Here is a 10,929-nt window from a genome sequence, read left to right on the forward strand (position 1 = left end):
ATGCACTTGCAAATAATATATTGGTGAGATTTTACTTGTATATATTGTTTTGTATTTATTTATGCTTGTTGTTGTTATTACATATTTTAATAGTTATGGGTAAGGCCTGGAATGGACCGGTACATAGGCCTACTATTACTATTTTATAACTGTGGAACAAGTGTCAAAACAGACGTTATTTCTATAAAGTGAAGTGGTTTATTGCTGTGTTTTTATAAAAGCTGAATTAACAAAAAAACACATGTGTGCTATATTAATACTAGATGAACAGAACTATATCTGCTGACTTAAACTGTGTGTGGTAAAGTTGAGACATAAACATATTAATGTAGTTCATTTTCATCCCATTTTGAAATGTGTGCGTATACCATACATTTAACTCTGCCTGTGAATACTGTACATTATCACATTGTGGTTTTGTAATAAAAACCTTTAATATTTCATACATTTACCTGTTGAGCATTCATTTGAATAAACCTCCTTGTATTTATTAGTAGCATTTCGAAGTGTGAGGTTCCCCCCTACTGGCTGTTAAAGGTACTTCGTCTCTGCTTGGTGATAGTGGTTCATAGGAATCCCCTCTGTTGTAGGATTCTTACAGATAAGAAATTAATGAATCAATGAATCAAACAATCAATCAGTGGTGTAAAGTAACTAAGTACATTTACTCAAGTACTGTACTTAAGTACAATTTTGAGGTATTTTTACATGGAGTATTTCCTATTTTCAGTACATTTATTTCTACTCCACTAAATCTCAGAGGCAAATATTGTACTTTTACTCCACAACAATTATTAGAATTGGACATTTTTAGTTACATTGTAGATTTTTATTATTACTACAAATCAAAAGATTTGTATACATTTGAAAACTTGCAAAATGGGACATTCTGCATAATGAGTAGCCTACTTTTACTTTTGGTACTTTAAATACATTTTGATACCAATACTTTTGTACTTTTTCTCAAAGTACATTTTGAATTCTGGACTTTTACTTATTTCTATATTGCAGTATTGCTACTTTTACATAAGTAAAAGATTTGAGTACTTTTTCCACCACCGGAATCAATCAATCATCAACTGTAATTTATTACTACAAATCATGGTAATTAGATACATTCCACAGAGCCCAGTTTATTACAGTCTGAGGAGGATTGTTTTATTTCAACCAACCAGGTGAAGAGACTTTCCTCAGAGCTGACATTCATTTTAAATTGATTTTTTTCAAATACAATTATTAATCAAAAAACAAACATTGAGACATACAGAAATGTTGATTTACATTTACACTTATATTGTTCATGTATTTTAGTTTAACCTTTTTTTTTTTAAATGAATCTTTCATGGTTAATTAATTTCTATTATTTTGTTGGTAGTCAGGCTGCCAGTTCCCAGCTGGTGTCAGGTGGGAGTTCAGACTGCTGCAGAAGTTAAAGGGATACTTCACTTTATAAAAAAAAAAGCTCATTGTATCGTCTACTCAGGCTTTTGTGAGCTCCCAGACAGTTTTTAAGTTGCTTGATTCAGTATTTAGATATTTGATGTTCATTTTATCAGACACGCCCCCTTCCTATACAAACCCATTGTAACTTCAAACTATATTTTTAACATGTTAGATTCATCAAAAACACCCGTCCTTGGTTCTGGTGACTCACCCTGCCCTCCTAATACGTGAGGGGGCCGTGTTTTTTCAATTACTTTTTTTCTTTTTTCATTTTCCAAACAAAATACACAAAAAAACACAGTCTCCTCACGTATTAGGACAATATCAGTCACCAGAACCAAGGATGGGTGTTTTTGATGAATCTAACATGGTTAAAATGGAATTAAAACTGTCCGGGTGCTCCCAAAAGCCTGAGAAGATGATAAAATTACCCATTTTAAAAAAAAAGTGAAATATCCCAATGAGATGCCTTAAGATCCTTAAGATGCCTTTATTGCCTATAAGGCAATAGACTAGATTAAACAAAAACACACCACCATACCTGAAGATAACAACCTGTATGAGTCCTGGTCTGAAGACCTTGTGTCACATAGCTGTTGTTCAGTATGCTCTGGAGCAGTGGGGACCCCCACACAACATCAGGTTGGAACTGGCAGCCAAGACTAACTAACAACAGGGAGCCCACCAAAACCACCAAGGAAATGAACCCACCAAGATTATAGATCGGCTATTTTTGGTAATGTCCCTTCTGAATATAGGGAGTGGGACGGAGACAAATAAAACGTTTTTAAAGTTTAAAAAAAAGTTCCCATTACGCAATGATTTGGAGGCCCCCATGTAGTAACTCTGAGGACTCTGAGTGAGTGAGTGAGTGTGTGTGTATGTGTGTGTGTGTGTGTGTGTGTGTGTGTGTGTGTGTGTGTGTGTGTGTGTGTGTGTGTGTGTGTGTGTGTGTGTGTGTGTGTGTGTGTGTGTGTGTGTGTGTGTGTGTGTGTGTGTGTGTGTGTGTGTGTGAGCGAGCGAGCAAGCGACCGTCCGTCCGAGCATGCGTGCGACCGACCGAGCGGGCAAGCGTCCGACTAACCGACCGTGCGAGTGTGTGTGCGTGCGTGTGTGTGGTGACATGACATGTCACCACACACACGCACGCACACACTCTAACTCACACACATGACATTACATGACATGAGTTAAGTTAAGTGAATAAAAAACAAGAACATTAAATCTAGGGGTCCTCAGAGTTACTATAGGGGGGGGCTCCAAATCATTGTGTAATGGGAACTTTTTGGTTTGTGTATGCGTGCGCATAAAGCACCCTTAACCTAAAACGTCTTCCCGCGGCTATGCGTATAGTGTCCAGGGATTTTGTGTGTTTAACCTACAAACAAGCCGCGACAGCAACCGCGAGAGGAGCGACTGAACGCCAGCTCTCTGCACACTGCAGACTGAAGTGAGTTGAATAGGCTGCCAACACTCGTAAGTAGAGAAATAAAAACCTTCCAAAAGATCCATCTCTACAGAGACTACAGACCTGTTTACACCAGGCAGGGCAGGTAAAGAGGTGGAGCCATAGCCTGAGCTTGGCTCACACAGCTCTCTACTGGGTCTGGGACGTTTAGCCTGTTGGGCTGGAGTGGCCTCTGACCTTTAAACAACAGGCCCTTAGCTGGCAATTCATACAGGAAGGGGGGGGGGGGGGGGGGTTAATTACTTTTCCATTCCATATACACTTGGTTTATCATAAATGTGTGTAATCTCTGTGTTCATGTTCAGGTGAGGGTTTGTCCTAGCCCTGAAACATGACTGTCATTCCAAGCGTCATGTGAACCATGGCTAGGTTTGTCCATGTGTTCAATTACAATGTCCATATATTTGCCAGAGAATCACTGTATTTATTTATTTATATCCATCATAATACATTTCCCCTTAAAAACCTGCACAATCCACACGTTTCACACAGATTTATTTTTTTGCTAAATAGTTACTGTATCGATTTTAAATCGTATCGTATAGAGACACACGGGCGGAAACGGAAGGCCTACAAATTCACGCCCACTTTTGAGACAGTGCCGCTACTCGGGGTCCGTTAGAAGGATGAACTGCAGCTCTCAATGCATTCCCTATGAGAGGACATGAGAGTTAGCCTACTTTTCAAATATTCCTAAATTAACTGGAGACGATATTGATTTAAATAAAAATATGTTTCCAAATGTATGGAGTGTCTTTGTCAACATATCTTCTTGTTTTCTCAATAGATGGTGTGTTTCACATTTAATTTGCCAGTCGGATGGGTTACCCATAATGTTAACAGAGTGGAGAGGAGCTGACAGACAGATAACCTGTCGCTCTTCCGTGACGTGTCTGTCGTTAATCATTACAAGCGGCGCCGGTTTTGAATAGACGATTCTCCGTGTATGTGGTGAATGATGTGAACATGGCTTGTTATATGAATGCTCTACCTGCCGCAGAGCTCCGACGGTACAAAGAGAAATTACAACTAGTAGGTTTAGCGTGTTGCCTAAAAGTAGCTGGGGAAATCGGCGAAAACTTCTGGGAACTCAGATTACTGGGGAAATGACCCAACTAAATGGCCAGACGTGACATATCCCGACATCGTCAATTATCTAGTGGATTCTCCAGGTTTGTATTAATAGCCTATTGGAAGACTGCCATAGATAAAATATAAAGCGCTCACCTTGCCACGGATGTTCACTCACCATTCGGAACATGTGTGCACTGTATTGGTCCGTATTTCTCAACGAATAAGTGTTTTAATCCAGTCTGTGCCTGAACCCCGTTCAATTTCCTCTTATGCATTGAGTGTAATACCAGCTTTCACCTGATGCGCTCCGCCAGTACACTCATTACGGAATACAGGGAACTTCCGACACAGACGGGATTAAAACACATATTTATTGAGAAATACTGATTAATGCAGTGCACACAGGTTCCGAATGGTGAGTGAACATCCGTGGCTACAAGGCTGGAACTTTATATTTTGCATTTGTCCATGTGCGGAGAAGTACAGGCTTTAGAGGAGGATTTTCAGTGACTATAACGACATTGCGATCAAGACTGTCATGTGATGAATGTATTTTAGAAAAAAGATACATACTAGGCACTGTGCGTGTATATTCACATATCATGCCTAGGAATTCATCTATTTTATTGCAGTTTTCATACAATGTATTTATTTCAATTTAGGGAGCTGCATCAATAGGAATAATATAATAAATGACTGATTGCAGTGTAATCCTATGTAATCCTGTGCTCCTCAGGTGATTGTGTCTGACTTCTTGATATTGTAAATCTAAACTGCCATAAATCCAGTTGTAGTGTTTCCTTTAACATTTGAATACTTTTTCCACTTGTGGAGTTCCCAAACCTCTTCTGAATGGTTTCAGGGGTCTATACAACCCACACAATGAAGAACCATCGATCCCTGGATGCTCATATCTTCTTCACAAGTGGATGGGTGCAGCCAATACTTCATTTGGAACCAGAGGGATTGAATCACATCATTCTTAAGGCCAAGGTTAAGCCTTCCTGGAAGGTAACCGAGGCATATCATAATGCCTGGGTTGCTGTCAGCATGGATGGGAGCATAATTGTTGCTCATTGCATCACAGCATGACGCGTTGTCAGCTTGTAGATCGGCTATTTTCAGTGAATCCCCGGATGGTGGCTAAAGACGTGGCTAGCCTGCGGACTGAGACCGGCTAATTTGCATATCCTCGTGAATATAAATTAGCCATGCGGTCTTCTGCGGACGGACAATGGGGGTATTTTGTTATACTTTATTGGAGTATTTTCAGTACTTTTACTTCTACTCCACTACATCTCAGAGGCAAATATTATACTTTTACTCCACTACAATTATTTGAAAACTTTAGTTAAAATGACAAGTTACTTTATAGATTTGGATTATTATTATAGAACACACATTAACCACTTCAGCAGTAGTAGATGAATGGAGCAGTAAAGGAGAAAGGTGCCAGTCTGTGTTACTCAGTTCACACCATACACTGTTATTACACTGGGCGCTCGTCCTAGTCGCTCAAGCCGTCGCTGCGAATGTCGCATCTTTCGGAATATATTGGGATGAATGTGTGACGTATTATAATGCGACAGAAAAAAATCAAGATCTCTGATGCTAGCGGTTTTGATACACTGATGGAGTATATTATAGTATATTGTGGGTAGTATATCGAGATGACAGATATGGGACATTAAAAAGGACAAATTAAACAAATGGGACAGTTTATTAGAACACAAAAAAAATCGCTACAGCTTCAGTAGTTAACCAGTGAAATGACGGTATTTTACAATGCCTCTCATAGAGATTGCATTGAGAGCTGCAGTTCATTGTTCTAACGGACCCCGAGTAGCGGCACTGTCTCAAAAGTGGGCGTGAATTTGTAGGCCTTCCGTTTCCGCCCGTGTGTCTCTATTGTATCTGCATGAATGAACCAATATCGTCCATGCCATGTATCTTGACGCGTATCGTATCGCTGTAGAATACAACTCTCGTAGACGTATTTATGATTCTGACGTTTTGAAAAAAGAGTTGTATTCTACAGCTAGTATAGCTTTTAAAATGTATCGTTACACCCCTACTTATATATATTTTCACTGTTTGGACCGGGATTTATGGGAAGTGTGCTTGAAACGTGAGGTTGCCTCAATTTACTCTGCTTTGCATGAACTTAGTCAAGGCAACAGACAGTACCCCAAGACATCCCCCTGACATGAGACACCAGTAGCCTGGTTCCCGGTTCCTTGGTTCCCAGTGTAGAAAAGCCTGGTCATCAGGTTCAGGTCACTAAAGCAGAGAGTGTCTATAGAGGCAGGACTTCCGTCCTACATACCTCCACCAGTGTGTCCCTGAGGCTGAGGCGTTTCTGAACCTTTTCTCTGTTTGTGGAACCCTTGCTCCGCCGTGTCACCTGACGGATCCACGGCGCAACAACGCGATTATCCCCGGGATGAAACAGGTGTTTACTCCTTGGCTGCTTCACACCACGACACCAGTACCCCCGTATTCTACCCAGCAGAATCCCACCTTCTATAAGTGTGTAGACGCCCCGCCGTGTAACACCCTTAACACCCATAACATGGTGCGCTCCGCTCGCCTCTGACAGGATGCGCTCCGCTGGTCTCACCTAACCGGCTCTCCAGCGAAACTCCTCCATAGATGCGTTAAAGACCCGGTTAAAGACCAGTTAAGGACCCAGTCAGCGATGCGCGGTACAGCATGCAGATGACTGGTTGAGGGAACCCCTAGTAGACCCAGTCCGCCCTGTCTAGTGTCACTGAACCCAGACCCACAGACAGGACTCCGCCACGGACGCGTAAACAGACCCATTCGGTGATAGATTAGCCGTACGCGTAAAGAGGGCTGTAATGACTGACTGTCCACACTTCCCTTCATGTGTTTGTTTTCCTACAAACAAGCCGTGACAACAACCCCGAGAGGAGCGACTCAACACCGGCTCTCTGACTGCACCTGGCGGGGATTCCATCAGCTGTTAACTCGTAGTAAGTAGTTTCTCCCAAAAAAAACAAAAACTTTGAAAAGTGTGTTTCTGTGAGGCGCTCGGGTGGCGCAGTGGTAGCTGTAGTATACAACCCTCGTAGACGTATTTATGATTCTGACGTTTTCAATCTACGAGAGTTGTAGGGTTCACGCCCCATGGAGACCTGGGCTTTCTGCACTATGCCCCGAAAAGTACTCCAAACATGTACAAATTGAAATAAAGGTGCTTACCTCAAAGTCCCAAATGTTAACTACTTCTATGGGGTAGTAGTTTAATGTAATAATCCATATATTTCAATAAATAAGTGTTTTAATGCCGTCTGTGGCCGAACGCCATTTTTCACCCTCGTTTACTTCCTGTTTACATTTAGTGTAATTCCGGGTTTCACCGGATGCGCCCCCTCACTACCCGTCACTACCGCCCATTGGGAACTTCCGACAGAATCGGCCACAGACGGCATTAAAACACTTCTTTATTGAAAGATAGGGATTATTACATTAAACTACTACCCCGTAGAAGTAGTTAACATTTGGAGCTTTGGGGTAAGCACCTTTATTTTATATTTGTACACGTTTGGAGTATCTGAGGGGCATAGTGCAGAAAGTCCAGTTGTCCATGGGGGATCTACCCTACAACTCTCGTAGATTGAAAACGTCAGAATCATAAATACGTCTACGAGGGTTAGCGCAGTGGTAAAGCCACCAGCTCTTAACTTAGACATTGATTATGTTCTGCCCAGAATAGGATGATCTGATGACAAATTGTCTCGAGGCAAAAATGTACATGCCAAAGCCTTATCATACAGTATACTGATTCTGAACATACATACACATAATCATAATCATAATCATACACATAATCATAATATGCATGAGGCTGAAGTGTGTGTGTGTGTGTGTGTGTGTGTGTGTGTGTGTGTGTGTGTGTGTGTGTGTGTGTGTGTGTGTGTGTGTGTGACTAAAAAAGTGTCTACCCCCACCCTATGTCTCCTTTCCACCAGTCAGTACTAATGCAGAGTGAGTGTGTGTGTGTGTGTGTGTGTGTGTGTGTGTGTGTGTGTGTGTGTGTGTGTGTGTGTGTGTGTGTGTGTGTGTGTGTGTGTGTGTGTGTGTGTGTGTGTAGGAGGGGAGGAGAGGAGAGTTTAAGGCAAACACACACGCACATACATGCATGTATGCATGTATGTATGTATGTGTATGTATATGTATGTATGCATGCATGCATACATACACACTGTATACAGGCAGGCACTCAAAGGTCACTTTTAAACTCCTTGATGCAGTTATTTATTTTGATTTTTAAATGTAAAATCATTACAAAGGTCCCAGTAAACAGGCAGAGAAACCATAGGATAGCAGGTAAACAATGAACCTAGCATCTGTTTAAATAACATGATATCTACATTACATGTTTAACATTGTGGTCAAAAGGAATGTGTTTCCTTATATGGACATGCAGGATGTGACACGTTTAGTTCCAGTTGACTCTGTTTAGTTGCATTCTTGACTCACTACTGAGACTGCATCACAACACAGGTTAAGACTTCAATACATTCATACATGCACTGAGACACTGCAGACGTTGAACATTTAAAATAATTATCCACAGCATCACCATCCAAGTATGTGTATGTTAATGAGTGAGTGAATGTGTCACATTGCTTTGTGTTGAATGTAGGGATGCACCGAATGGGAAATTCTTGGCCGAAACCGAATGCCGAAAATAGAAAACAGTTGGCCGAAAACCGAATACCGAAAGGCCGAATATGATAAATATATATAATTAATTTATTTGTTTACCAATGTTGATCAGCTACCTGATTATGGCAAAATACATGATTATGGCAAAACTTAAATAATAATCACTATTATGGTCCATAAAACATTTATTAAGCACTTTTGAATGCATACATTAATTCCAGACTGACTGCTGAAAGATTGTAAAATGTAAACATTTACTGTATATAATTATATAATAAGATTATTCCAGATTTTATTCCAAGATTTTTTGAAAATAGCATTGTTTCGGTGTCTTTCGGTGATATTGGCCGATATGTTTCGGTTTCTTTCGGCCGATATGTTTCGGTGTCTTTCGGTGATATTTTTTCGGCCTAAAAACCCTTTCGGCCGAAAGCCGAAAATGCATTTTTTAACCATTATCGGCCGATATGTTTCGGTGGCCGAATATTCGGTGCATCCCTAGTTGAATGTTAGCTGACTGTGGTTGAGGGCTTCTAACTAATTATGCTAATGATGCTATTGATAATGATCTTTTGTAGAGCACATACACACACACACACACACACACACACACACACACACACACACACACACACACACACACACACACACACACACACACACACACACACACACACATATATACTGGGAGGGGCGGAGAAGAAAGGGGAACAGAAGAGAGGGGGTAGGAGGAACAGAAAAGAGGCAATTTCAACACATTTGAACAATGTATTCATGTCCACATAGAGAGCAATACTTTTTGACTCCTTTCTGGGCATCCTAAGTTGTTGAAACCCTCTAACAACCAGTCTGTGGGTATAATGTCCCAGGCTATCAAATATGAAAACAAATATTCTGCACCTATAGTTCAGCTCTGAGATGGTATGTATGAGTGGTTGGTATTTAATGACCTTGGTCATAAAAGCTTCATCCAGAATAGGGAACAGAATACAGACACTTCTCTGGACTCTTCATCAACCAAAAACAGCTGATCTACAAGCGCCACAACGTGACGTGTTGTGAGCTTGTAGATCGGCTATTTTTGAGAAAGAGATTTTGTATTGATGGAAAAAGTGGCCCAACTACAGCTGTAACTCAGGTCTTTTTTGTCTGAATAGAGGGTTTAAGTGCCTGGTTAAAATGTGAATGACATCAATACATAGAAGGACATTCATATGGTAGAAGGTGTGTGTATAGGATGTGAAACTAGGACTGATACAAACTGCTTCTCATTTATTTTGGATACTTTATTTATCACTGCTTTTCTTTATTAGACGCTCAAGCTCCTCATGTGGATAAAATGTGTGAAGCATTCACGCCATTCATCAATCAACTTTTAAAATTGAACATTGAAAATGAAATAGGAGCGTGTGCCTCTTTAGTCTTAGCCTGGCATGGCCAGATTAATATAACTACTTATACTGACGTGTTTCTGCCCGTTCTGAATGGTCTGCCTTGCGTTCCCTGCATTTGGAGTTCTGGATCTCTGATAGAAAACTGGACTCAATACACGACGCATCCGTCCCATTGGTTGGTGCCGGTCACTGCCGGGTCACGTCGGGTTCAACATGGTGAACCATGTGACCCGGCAGTGACCGGCACCAACCAATAGGACGGATGCGTCCTGCGTTGACCCACGTTGACCCACAAGCTCATATTTTCATCTTTATTTTTGATGAATGGCCTGAATATTAATTAACACAGTTTACCGATAGGAATAAAGGTTTTAATAAAATAATTGCGTTTTTTTTTTATAATTCTACTGTTTCACAAACAAACGTGGGCTAAAACCGACCTTTATGAATCTGTCATTCATAATTATTGATGTAGTTCACATGCTCTTAAAAGGATATTTCACTTTCAAATATGTTTGGGGAAATTTTAACGTCTACTCAGGCTTTTGTTTCACCTCAGACAGTTTTTAAGTTGCTTGATTCAGTTTTTATATATTTGATATTCATCGTATCAGACACGCCCCCTTCCTATTAACTAGTAACTTCAAACTCCATTTTAACCATGTTACATTCATTGAAAACGCTGTCCTTGGATCTGGTGACTGATATTGTCCTTCTAGAGCCTGAGGAGATCGTGTTTTTTCAATACATTTTTTCATGTATTATTTCTCTCTTTTTTTCATTATTGTTTTTTTTTGCATTACCCCAAAACATTATAAAAAGTGATCTCCTCAGCCTCTAGAAGAACAATATCAG

This window comes from Gymnoscopelus microlampas (assembly GCF_963454915.1).
Source record: "Gymnoscopelus microlampas genome assembly, chromosome: 18".
Lineage (NCBI taxonomy): Eukaryota > Metazoa > Chordata > Actinopteri > Myctophiformes > Myctophidae > Gymnoscopelus > Gymnoscopelus microlampas.